Source organism: Drosophila ananassae, chromosome XL, assembly GCF_017639315.1.
Source record: "Drosophila ananassae strain 14024-0371.13 chromosome XL, ASM1763931v2, whole genome shotgun sequence".
NCBI classification, from domain to species: Eukaryota; Metazoa; Arthropoda; class Insecta; order Diptera; family Drosophilidae; genus Drosophila; species Drosophila ananassae.
Window position 1 is genome coordinate 12,985,730 of NC_057931.1, and position 12,584 is coordinate 12,998,313.

Below are 12,584 nucleotides of genomic sequence, written 5' to 3' on the forward strand. Positions count from 1 at the left end.
TGTTTAAGGAGGTTTTTGAATTATTAATGGCTAGCCATGAGAGCATATTTGTTTTTCGAGTGTAGAACTGACAAATGGGCGCCATCTAAACAGTCTAAGAGCCACTTTCTTCTTCACCCTTTCTGGCCCGCTGCCACTTCCGCTCAGCATCCGCTTCCGCTTCCGGTTGCTGTAGCTGGAGGTGGAGGTTCTCCCTCTGGTTAGTGGTTGGATGTGACATGCCGTGCCACAGGACACTCCCACCTTTTCCCACTCCCAAGTAGAGTGCCATAATCATCGCTCGGTTTGCCAGCAGCGGTTTATTGTGTCGCCTCGCAGTGACTTTTTATGATTATTGCGCCAATGTGGCTCCTGGCTCCTGGCTTCACTTTCATTTCCTCCCCAGTCCCACCTCAGTGCCTTCCAAGGTGCTCTGTAGTTTATATTTTTTGAATACATCTCTCTCCTAGCTGCTATAGAGAGTCCTCTTTAGTCCGTTTAAAAAACTGCCATAAAAATCATTATGAAACCCCGAAAAATAAAGTTCAGGCTCAAAAAAAACCACCAGACTTTTGCAAAAAATCGAAATAAATAAAAATCCTGTCCATCCTGTGCATTTAAATTGAATTTTCGCTTAAGCCAAAAAGTCAATATTCCAGTATAAGGGAGAACAACCAACCAAAATAAAACCCAACAGCACAGAAATGTTCGAAAAAAGGGGGGGAAACCATAACACATGTTTCAAATGCGGCGTACATTTCGCAAATATTCCGTCTCAGAACAACTGTCGAATTTGCTTTTAAAAAGAAAGGGAATGGAAATGAAAATAAATGCTGAAAAAAGGGAAATTTTCGAGTTCGCATTGAACAGAGCGTGGTGGAAAGTATTTAATTTTGTCATCCACGCCAAGGGATCTAAAAAAACTCGTCCCCTTTTCCCCTAAATCCGATTTTCTATCTAAATATGAATTAATCCCCGTTTGGTTAAGGGGTTTAATATTTTTTTTTTCTCAAATTCATGTCTCGACATGTTTGTTTTAGGGTGGTCCTAATAATGATTGACGGAAAAAAAAATACGATGATGGTTTTGGGGTTTAAACTTTAAAGCAAGGATTTTAACTTGGATTTGAAGGCTACAGGGGTTTTAATATATTTAAGAGTTTGAATATATCTTTTTAAATAATTAAATATATATTTTTTTGGGTTTCGAGAGGCTTAGGAAGAGTTAGAAAGGGGTAGGATGAGTAGCGGGTATCATATACCACATGTAGATGTTGAAGAAAATACATATCTATGCTTTAGATACAATACTGAATATATTGGTTAAGAACTAACTAAGAAGAGTGGAACAATAGTCCTGACAAGAAAATAAGCAGTTTTTCTTAATTAATATCCTTATTATAGAAATATGCAAATATTATAATAATATAATAATGAAGTACCGGGTATTGATATAATTATACAATAAAGTTTATACTTCTGCAAATAGAACGGAACCATGAAAGGAAGTAGAGGAATTAATACTATAGTATTTTACTGTTACTTTAGTATTAATTCCTCTACTAACATACTACTGAGATACTAAACTCTAGTACATGATACCCGGTACTTACTCATTCTTAATATGCTGCTTCATAACTTATACTATACTCCTATTTGATGGATTCGTAGAATAGGAGAGTTTATAATGACTTTAAGACTTTAAACATTTATGATAAATATTTGAAAAACTATAAAGGTATTTTATTTTTTTTAAGAATATAAGGAAAGAGGAAAAGAAATCATAAACTACATATAGATCCTTCTACAACCATATTTTACGGATCATAAAAATACAAATAGAAATGGAAAGAATAAAAAACAAAATTATTGTGAAGTAAAGAAGCTCAATGCGTCTTCTTTAGAAAAATTTGTTGTATACAATGATAAATTTAATAGTTTACAATAAATTTGAGACCTTAAAGGTTTATCATAAATATTTTAACAAGTAATACTTTTATGATTTAGAAATTTGAAAGAAGGTTGGAGGTTTTCTACATAAAAAATACCAAAAGACAGTACCTGCAACTAAATACCAGTATTGTGAAGTTGAGACTCTTCTTAGCAGTAGTATATGATACCCAGTACTTTCCCACTCGCAGTATTATCCTTCTATACTTATATTTCCTGAAATCATAGAACTAGAACTTGAGAGTTTGATAATTTATAGTTTTTTAACATTTGAAAGTTGTGAAGAATGAGTATACAGAATATACTAAATATACCCAACCTCAGTACCTCCAACTAAATTAAAGAACCTAAAGTTTTGTGAAGTGGAGACTCTACCGGTTGGTAGTATATGATACCCAGCACTTGCCGCCTCCCAGTGTGCTCCTCCTTTCCTTTCATTTCAATAAATCCGACTCTATTCCCGTTTTAACTTGCTTAACCAAGCTGAAAACTACTTCAAATAAAGCAAATGGAATTGCAGAAACTTTCTCATTCGAGTAATCAATTTAATTTTTCGCACATGTGCGAAAGGATAGCATACTTTGCAGGATACATACGTTCAAGGAGACATATGTATGTATGTATGGTTGTAGATATTTTTGGTTTGGCCCTCGGGAGCTCCTCTCGCCGCCCCTTGACGCAAATAAATTTTAGAAGCAAGTCCAAGGCGTTCTAGTGCTATTTCACCGACTCATTCCGCATTCGCACCAGGACTGGCATTAGCCAGGACTTGTCACAAGAAATCCCATTCTCATTCCCATTCCCATTCCTCTATCGAATTGGCAGAGTTCGGTTTAAAATTTACAGCGTGTCAACGTGTAATTGTTACTTATTTACACTTGGAGACACAAAAACACGTACATAGAGAACATGCAGGATATACAGGATACCTATATGCATGCATATATGGGACATGCATGCGGGCCGACGACTGAACGACTGCCTTAATGTTCAGTCGTCGGTCCTTCAATGCCACTCAGTCAGGTTTCGAAGGATATAAGGCAGAGGCAAGGAGGTAGCAAGGATTTCCAGTTGCCATTCCAGCTATGGCTGCTCCTTTTCGTATTTTATTTTATTTTATTTGATTTTATTTTCTTTTCTTTTCTTTTCTTTTTTTTTTATCGATTACACAATGCATGCAGTTTACCATTTATCCAGGTGAGTGTGGATGTGGATGTGGATGTGTGGGTGTATCCTTGCGAGGCCAACACGTTAGCTACCACAATTTATGCTGTAATCGAAAAAAAGGACATAAATGGCAGCGATAAATTGAGGTTAACGCGCCAAAGTCACGTTAGCGAAGGAAAGGCCACACGAAATGGCTCGAAATGTCGAAATGCTGGCCAACAACACCTGGCCAGGTAACCGCTCTCTCCCCCTCCCCCTCCACCTCTCTCTCTCTCACTCTCTGGTATCCTCCAGGACCCACTTTCGTCCTGTGTTTTTAAGTGAAATTATATTAAGTGTGCGGACGCTGAAATTTGCATGCGATATATATATTTTTTTTTGTTTTTTTTTTCGCTTTCATGTCCTGTGCCAGGCTCTGTGTATGTTGTCCCTTTCTGGCCTCATTTGCCCTCTCTTTCACTCCCCATTTGCCATTTCTTTTCCTCTTTATTTTTATTTAATTTCAATGGCCAGGGAATTCACGAAATTTACTTTTGCCAATTGGTTTGGTTTTTGGCTTCCCTCGCATAGTTTCCATATTGTACGTCCTGCGTACTGTTCCAGGACACCGCCAGGACACACACACATCGGAGGGCAGTGCATTCCATCAACGAATTGACTTTTGACTGATCAATTTTGTGTGCTTTACTCTTTTGTTTGAATTCCAGTTTTTAGCATGTTTTTTTTTACATTTTATTTCTATAACTTTTCCCGGCATATGTTAGTGGCTTTAAATTCTCGATGGCATTGTACTTTGCCTGATTGTTTATTCCGCTGCCATGTTTTCCGATGTCAGCAATATTTTAACACGGTATTCGGGGAGTAGAAGGGTGTATTGTGTTCTTGAGAGGACTTGTAACAGGGAGAAGGAGTCATCTTCGAGCCTTTAGCTTATAGCATGGATCTCAGAGACTCTAAGGGTTAGAGCTATACTATTTTCCGTATAGACTTCTTTAATACCCTTCTTTTGAAAAAGTTTTGATGCCAAAGTATTCCAAAGGCCAATTCTTAGCTAGAAACCAAAATTCAGCCAAATCTTACCATTTTTGGAACATCTAAAGGCTTTTAATTATTATTATTAGATTGTTACTATTAGATTAGTTCAGTGTCTGGGCCCGCAGCAACCAAAAGTATGCAATAACATTTTAATCCATGCTTATATCCATGCTTGCAATAACATTTTAATCCACCTCTATAGAAAGTACTGGATATCATTTAGTTGAGCAACTCTACCAAAGCCCTACAAATCGGACAATTTTTGGAAAAGTTCTAGACTTTAAACTCTAATTCCCTACTGGATTGTTGCAATTTCTTGTCCCAAGGCACCCAAAAGAATGCAATAAAGCTATAATCCATGCTTTAAAAGCTTAAACCCTTCAAAGTACCAGGTATCATATAGTCGATTAACTCTACCAAAACCCTACCCTTTTGTGTGTTTTATTTAAATAGACCGGAAGAATGCCAAAGAGAAATATGGGACAAATCTGACAATTTTTAGAAGAATTTTAGACTTTTAATTCAGATTTCCTACTCGATTGATTCATTGTCTTTTCCCAAAGCACCCGAAAGTATGCAATAAAATTATAATCAATGCTTTTAAAGGCTCCAAATCTTTGTAGAAAGTAGGGTTATGGAAAAGAGCAAAGTACCAGGTATCTTATAGTCTGGAAACTCTACCAAAGCCGACCTTTTCATGTTTTCTTTTTTGAGAACAGACCCGAGATAATGCTGAAAATGCAAAAGGCTAAATCAGACAAATCGTCATTTATTTGCATTTCAATCAGCAAAGAGAATAGAACGTTTTTTATAAAAAAAAATAAAAATAAATTGCAGAAAAATGTGAAATAGCCTTTTGCGGAAAGTAATGACTAATAGAAAGCAAACCAAAGACCTTTTCCTGCCAGATTCCCGTTTAAATTCCAGACTTAATTGAAGTGGGGCTATAATTTCAATTTAATGGCTTTCGAAATCCCACAAAAGGCCACTTGCCATCCGACGAGTTGAGCCCCGGCCCGAAAATATGAAAACAATGGCCGTGATAAATATCGCTTTGAATCAATTGAATTGATATGGTTTTTGAAACAATTAATTAATCACCGCGACAGGACTAATTAATCAACTCTGAACTGAAAACTCCAACTTTTTCCCGTTATAATCTTTGGTTGCCGCCCGAATCGCTCGAAAGCATTCGATAAATAATCGAGAAAGTCCCACCCCCAGCTCCGATTCACGCAGAATTCTTTGGGTTTGGGCTGCCTACTTTTCGGGGCGACTGTAGGGGTGAACTACAGTCTGTTTGTTCGCCTGTCAGTCGCTGTTTTCGCAGACTTTTCATGCTTCTCCTACTATTTGTATTTGTGTTTCCAGTGGCATTGCTTTTCTCTTTCAACGGGTTGCTACACATTTAATATATCTGGATATATGTATATGTATATAAGTATATGTCTCGTGTGCTGGCGCATTACTGCGTCGATTTTGCGGTTTTTGGCCAAATAAAATGAATAAGGGAATTGTACAAAAAACAGACTTGAATACTTCATAGAGTTTGCCGCGAAAAGGCAAGCACTTCAGGATTTATAAACTTTAATGCCAGGGCGGTAGGGTAGATATAGGGGTGTTTATAGACTAGGTGGTACCTGGTATTCTGGGCCTATCTATGCGGAATTAGGGGTGTTATAGGAGTCTACATCCCAAAAATGATGGCTCGATCTCTTATAGGTCCTGAGATCTAAATGTTTATTGTCTATAGATCTAAATGTATAATTGTTGTAGCTTATCAACTTTATACAAGATTATAGAGGACTAAAAGTGATTTTGCTTTTAAATGCAGATCCTCGAATACAACATGCCTCTTTCCGTAAGAGTACCGGGTATGAATAGCTTGCGGCTCGCCACTCTTCTAGAACTGTCCTTGATTAATGTCTGTTTATGGTCGGATGGCGTTCTGTACTACCACTACTACTAGTTAAAAGCGAATCGATATTTATTAAAATCAAATAGACTAAGTAGACTAAATCACTGGCTAAATCAGAGTGCACAGAGTTGATGGGACTATGATCCCCTTTCGATATGATTTTGCGAACATTTTTGTTGCAATTTGTGCGGAAAGCCGTGTGATGTCCGTGCTTTTGTTTGGCGAACTGCAAATTTCATTACTCGACTGTCAGTCATGGAGGTGGGGAGTGGCGGGGGTTAAGGCAAACCAGCGGTTAACCATTTACACACACACACACGCGGCACACACAGACAGTGGCAAGGATACAAAAGCCTGTGCCGGTGTCCTGATGTCCTGATGTCCTGACACTGCAAATGTCATAAGTGTAATTGGGTTTTCCGAGAAGCAAATTCACATTTATCGTGGTGTTGTTAGTGACAAAGGGAAAGGGAGGTAGGGATTGTCGAAGGATATACGAAGGATATGGGTGGGTGTATGTGTGTGTGTATTATATTTCGGCCTGATGTTCGTTAATTTTCGCATAATACCGGCAAATTTTCAACCCACACCACGGTCGAGTCTGTGGTTGAGTCCTTGCATTTGCAACCATTACATTAATGCCACTTAATTGCTTCGCCTTGAACATCGATTAGTTGCACGTACACGGCTTAATCCTTAGTAATTCCCCTCTCTCCACCCTCTCCTGACTAAATACTCTTAATAAGTTAACCATACCACCGCCCTGACTTGGCTAATTGGGTTTCGTGGAATAATTGATTTATGACCTCGGCTATCGACTATATCGGCGGAAAAACACTCTCAATTGGCCTTAAATTCCAGCACTCATAACAACACTCTACAAGCAGGACGTCTGTGGGAAAAGGATATCGACAGGATTATCCTGAAAAACAAAAATCAAAGACGATCAAATATGCCAGCTATGCTGGGCGAGGACAGCAGCTGCCGTGTAAGGACACTCAATTAAAGGCGCCATTCAAGAAAACTGGCACACTGCCTGACATAAGGATATAGGGGTTGCTTCAAGGACTATCTCTATGTGTGTGTGTGTGTGTGTGTGTGTGTGTGAGAGGGTGGGTGGCTGGCTGGTCGGCAAAGGATTATGAATTACTAATAGGCATACTGTTGGAATTTTCGCACGCCCATCACCTTCTGTTGGGCGGCAATGTTGACGCTTCTGTAATTATGTCCTTTTGCGTTTTGGGGGGAAAAAGTCAAGCCTCCCCAGACACCATCCACCCCTCCACCAGCTATGTCCTTAAGGATTCAGGTTAAAGTTGTGATGGAAATTATGGCAATGTGGAGCTAGTTCAGGGGTTGGCCTTTTAAAGTTCTCTAATTTATTTCATAATTTTGTTTAGTTGCTATTTGTTTTGAAAAGAAGGACCTGTTTGCTGCGAAGGACATCCATCCTTATAGCTACACATCCTTGAGATAATTCATCCTCCTTTCGTCACCAAATATCCTTAATATCTCCTAAGTGCTGAAACCAAAAATATTGGATATCCTGCTGGAATTTTACTTCAGCGAGCGGGTAATCAGCCAATCAATCAATTCGCCATTCTGCCATTCTGGTATGGAAAGCCAGCCTCGAGTGCCACTCTTCCACTCTGACAATCCTGAATATCCTGCATGTCCTGGGCTGGGTAATCATTTCCATCCACGGGCCAAAAATCCAATTGAGAGCTCATTGTGGAGCGGCTTTCCCGCCAGCTTTCCCAGTTCTTGGCTATCATCTGTCGCCCATGGCCACGCCCCCGCCATATCTGGCACATATTGAATGGCCAATCGATCTCTTAGTCCTTCGTGTCCTTGCTCCTTTCCTCCTGCCCTCTCCTGCCGTCCTTCCTCGTTGTCATCGTCTGCCAAATAGGCTTTCATTTATAAGCCAATTGTATTTCAATTGAATTTCTTTGCCTCCCCCCAGCCACGCCTCCTTTGTGTGTGTGTGTGTGTGGGAGTGTGTGTGTGTGTAGGGGGGGAGTGGCATAAATCAAATGTGGCCTCCCCCCCCTCCCGGAAGCTATGAATATACAAATTGTGCATTATTCTCGTCCGACTTCCGATCGCCAGATAGCCGCTGGCCATTGAATTTTTTGGCTCTAATCGATGTCCTCTTGAATGGCACAGTCCGGTTAGTCCTGCTCCTGGCCAGTTTCCACCAGTTTTGGCCATCCATTTTGGCCATTTAAACGAAAAACATTTAAAGTGCACTGTTCCTGGAAACAGTTGCAGAAAAATAGGATTGAAAAGCACTTATATATAATATTTATTTAAAAACTAAAAAGAGTCCTTACTTCTAAAGTTTACTTTCCTATAAAGTCTGTCTTTTATTTTCTACTATTTTTAACATTGATTTCCTTTATGTTCTGAGTTTCAATGTCCTGTATGTCATTCCACTTAAATATTTGCCAAAAAGGCTCTCCTAGAAGGCTTTCAGGTGCAACACCAATCCTGAATCCTCGACATCTTCTTCCACTCAACTCTCTAGATAGATTTCTGTGGCGGCCATCGAAGGAGTTGCTGCCACATTACGTATACGCACTGTAGCCCCAAGGACACGACAAGCTCTCTCTTTTTTTTTGTTTTTTGGCGGCAATTTGTCAGCAACATTGCATTTTTGATGGCTGCTTCTAAGGACTTCTAAAGGAAGAAAAAAAAAGAAGAAAAAAGGTTAAGATCCTTTTGTCCTTGTGCCGGTTTCTTGGTTTACATTTTCGAAATGCAATAAATCATTCACAGCTCTTTCACTTACTTAACGAACTTTCGCTGTTCGGCAAACTTTCTTCGCCCAACTGTGGCTTTCTCTGGATGTGGCGGAAGGAGAAAAAAGCTGGGAAAAAAAGTTTCCTATTAACCTTTTTGTTATTTTTATACCCAGTACTGTAAGAGAGTAAGAAGGACTCGAATCTACAAAACAAATTTCATTCAAATCGGACGATTATTAGAGAAGTAATAGCCTTTTAAAGAAGTGGCTTGTTCCGGAGCACCCAAAAGTATGCAACAATATTTGATTTTTGAAAATCTATGCTTTGAAAGGCTATTAAAGCTTAAAATCAAAAGTACGAAGCATCATTTAGTCGAGAAAGTCATCCTTTCTGGCTTTTTATTCCTTTCGCCCCTCGATGCGGCCATAAAACATGCCAAAAATAGCGATTGCCAGGTCGGGGGGCGGTTTTAAATTTATTTTACGCACGTGAAGAGCCAACTAAACAAGGTAAGGTAAGGTACGGAGTATCGGTTTTTCGGGTTTTTCGGTTTTCGGGTTTTGTGGCTTACCCTTGGAATTAGCATAAATAAAACAGGTTTTCGGGGTGAGTTATGACAGCGATTGGGTAATTGATAGTCGGGACATAAGCCCAGGTACTCCTCGAGAGTCTGCCTCGATAATCGATGGTTATTGCTCTTATATCCTGGCAAGGACTCGTGTCATTAGTCAGTATTCAATACTGGATTTAGAGCAGATCCGTCAAAGGTCACCGACCAAGGGTCAGGACATCCACACAACCCACACTGTGACAGGAACAGGGACAGAGATAGGGGGGAGTGCACTATCACAGGAGCTTAGCAAATAGTCCTGGCAAATAGAAAGCAAATAGAAAAATTCCAAAAGGAATATGGCGATGGCCATGCCACGAAGGATTCAGTTGGGATTGCGTTTCCCAACTCGGACAATGGCTCCTGTGTATGGACAGCACGTTGTCCTGTCCGGTCCGGTCCGGTCCGGCCCGGTCTGGTCGGGTCTCTACCAGAAATAGAATCAACAATGGCAGACAGACAAGGATGGTGGGAGCAGGAAGCTGGTGGTGCTCATTAAAGCGTTTCAGGATCTACTGCTGGCAAGGAGCAGGGAGCAAGGAGCAGGGCGCAAGGGAGCAAGGAGCAGGCAATGCCAGGACCACCTGCTGTGTACGATGGCACTGAAGCGTTTAAGTAGCTTCGTTTATTTCTTATTTATTTCGCCTTATTTTCTGCTTCATCTTGTTCCTTTCTACAGGACCTGCAGGAGGATGGAGGAGAGTGTCCTGCTTCTGCCCCTGCCTCTGCTTCATTGGTTCTCGTGTGATAGCTATTTATTTCTTTATGATTTCCCTAAAAAATATTCCAAAAAACTTTCCACTTCAGCTTCGGAAGTTTTCGTCTCAATCTTGAGGATGTCTAGGATCTCTTTCAATGACATTTCAATTCCCAATTGCCTTGGGATCCTTGGAGCGTCGTCATCCGTCAATCTATCCGCCAATCCATCCAAGCTCGCTCCACTCGCTATTTTGGTCATGTTTCCCGCTGTCCATTACGTATACGTCCCGGTGGCACTAACTCGGACACCTACACACTAGGAGAGCTAAAGCTAGGAGAGCTTTTTGTTATCCTTCCAGCTGAAGGAGCTCCAGGGCCAGTGAGAGTCAAGGATGCGGAGAGAGTTGGCTGCTGGCTGCTGGCTACTGGCTCCTGGCTGCTCCTTAATGAGTCACATGCATGAGGGCAAAAAAACAAACCTAAAACGGTGCAAAAAAAATGTACAAAAAAAGACAATAAAATAATATAAAAAAATGGCAAGAAACAAAAACCAAAAAACAAGAAAGAAAGCAAAGCCAAACGCGCAAAAAGGACAAAACCAAAACCAGAGTCAATCGATGGGAATTGCGGAAAAACGACTTGGGGAAAGGAAGAGACTTCAGACATTTGTCACACATGCTACGCACTTGTCGCTGCAGTCCTTGTTGCACTGAAAGAAACAATTTTCACTAAAAATATACTAATTCTATAAATTATTTTGTATTAGAACGCGATCAACTTGGTTTATTTCTGTTATTTTTAGTATTTTTTAAACTTAACATGCACAGACATGCTTTATCAGACGCTTTCAGTGTGCCCGTTTCTAAGTTTAACATAAAACTTAACCTCAAAGCTAGACAATGTGTCTTCTTATTATTAGCAAATTTTCGCTTAAATAATTAATTCTGAGTAAGAAATAAGCTTGCAAGCTTTAATATTTAGCTTAATTATAAAAATGTTCAAGAAAAATATACATTTTCAGAAAAGCATAGTCTTATTCTATGTAGTAAGCCCACTCTCAGTGTGCCCGTTTCTAATTTGTACATATAATACCCTAAAGCTACATCAAGTGTGTTCTTAATACTAGATTTCGCTTAAATACTTTATTCTAAGTTAGAAATAATCTGACTAGCTTAAATATTTAAGCTTAAACAAGTTTTAAGAAAAATATACATTTTCAGGAGAGCATACTCTTTTCTGATGTACTTCTGAGTGTTAATAAAAATTTCTAATAAAATTCTTAAGATTACTCTTTTAGGACTAAAATTATAAAAATTATTCAATTGTTTTCTTATTTAAAAAGTAAGCATTTAACTCCTCTATAAAATATATTATAAAATATACATTTTCTTAAATATTTTTTGCTTATATGATACTGGGTAAATGAATTTATTATCTAAAGAATGAAATCCGGAATAAAATACTAACTTTTAGAATGAATGGCTTTAAGAAGAATATATTTTTGTGTATATCATGCAACATAATTCTAATACCTGTACTTCTAGTACTCATTTCTAGTCAAGATCCTCTTTTCTATATCGTCTCTAAAAATATACAATTTAATCAGTATTTCTTGACTACATGAAACCCGGTACTTCTGCTTCTTTTCTAAAGAACAAAATACCAACTAACTTTAAGAAAGACTATGAATACATGTACATATGTTCTGCGCCATACTTCCCATAAATGTACTTCTAGTACTCATTTTAAGTAAAAAATTTATATATTTTCTATAAAATGAATGTATCTCAGTATTTCAGTATTTCTTGACTATGTATATGATACCCGATACCTAATACTAAACTTTCAACCCAAAAGAGTTCGAATCAAATGACTATTAAACCTGATTAATAAAATATATCACATCACATATTTCTAATTCTTAGTCCTATTTCCTCTAGAAATTTCTTTGAAATTCAAGTGTTTCTTCCTGTGTCTTTTTGGTCAGAACCTTGAATGGATAATTTGTATTCTCTGTGTGCAACTTGGCGAATATTTGTGTCCGTCCAGGACCGGGAGCAGCCAAAGAAAAATTGCCCTGGCTCGGGCCATATTTGAGGGCCAGAGAATATTTTGGACTTGCTGGAGTTCGTCATTTGGTCGAGAGTTCAGTTCATTTGGTTGGAATGGGAATGGGAATGGGAATGGGAATGGGAATACTAAGAATGGAGGTCTCAGTCTGGGGACATTGTCTAATAGATGACGGCACTTTGCTTAACAAGCAGCCGCATTAGTTTATTTACTGCCACAACTGTGCCGCACACTGTCAGATGTGGAGTGTGTGTGTGTGGGTGGGGTTTGTGTTATATAAAGATATTTGTGAGAAAGTGGCGCCCAACGCTGACACAAAATGCGTGTAAATTGTGTGATTATAGTAAGTGGACAATGTCCGGACATCAGGCATTCATAGGGCGTTCTCTCGCTCGCTCTCTCTCGGGTCT

At 39.1% G+C, this 12,584-nt stretch overlaps 1 protein-coding gene across 4 annotated transcripts in view; it reads left to right on the top strand.

Annotated features, from left to right (window-relative positions):
- Positions 1–12,584, top strand: part of LOC6503113 — a 107,937-nt gene that overhangs the window by 33,163 nt on the left and 62,190 nt on the right. The window lies entirely within an intron of this gene.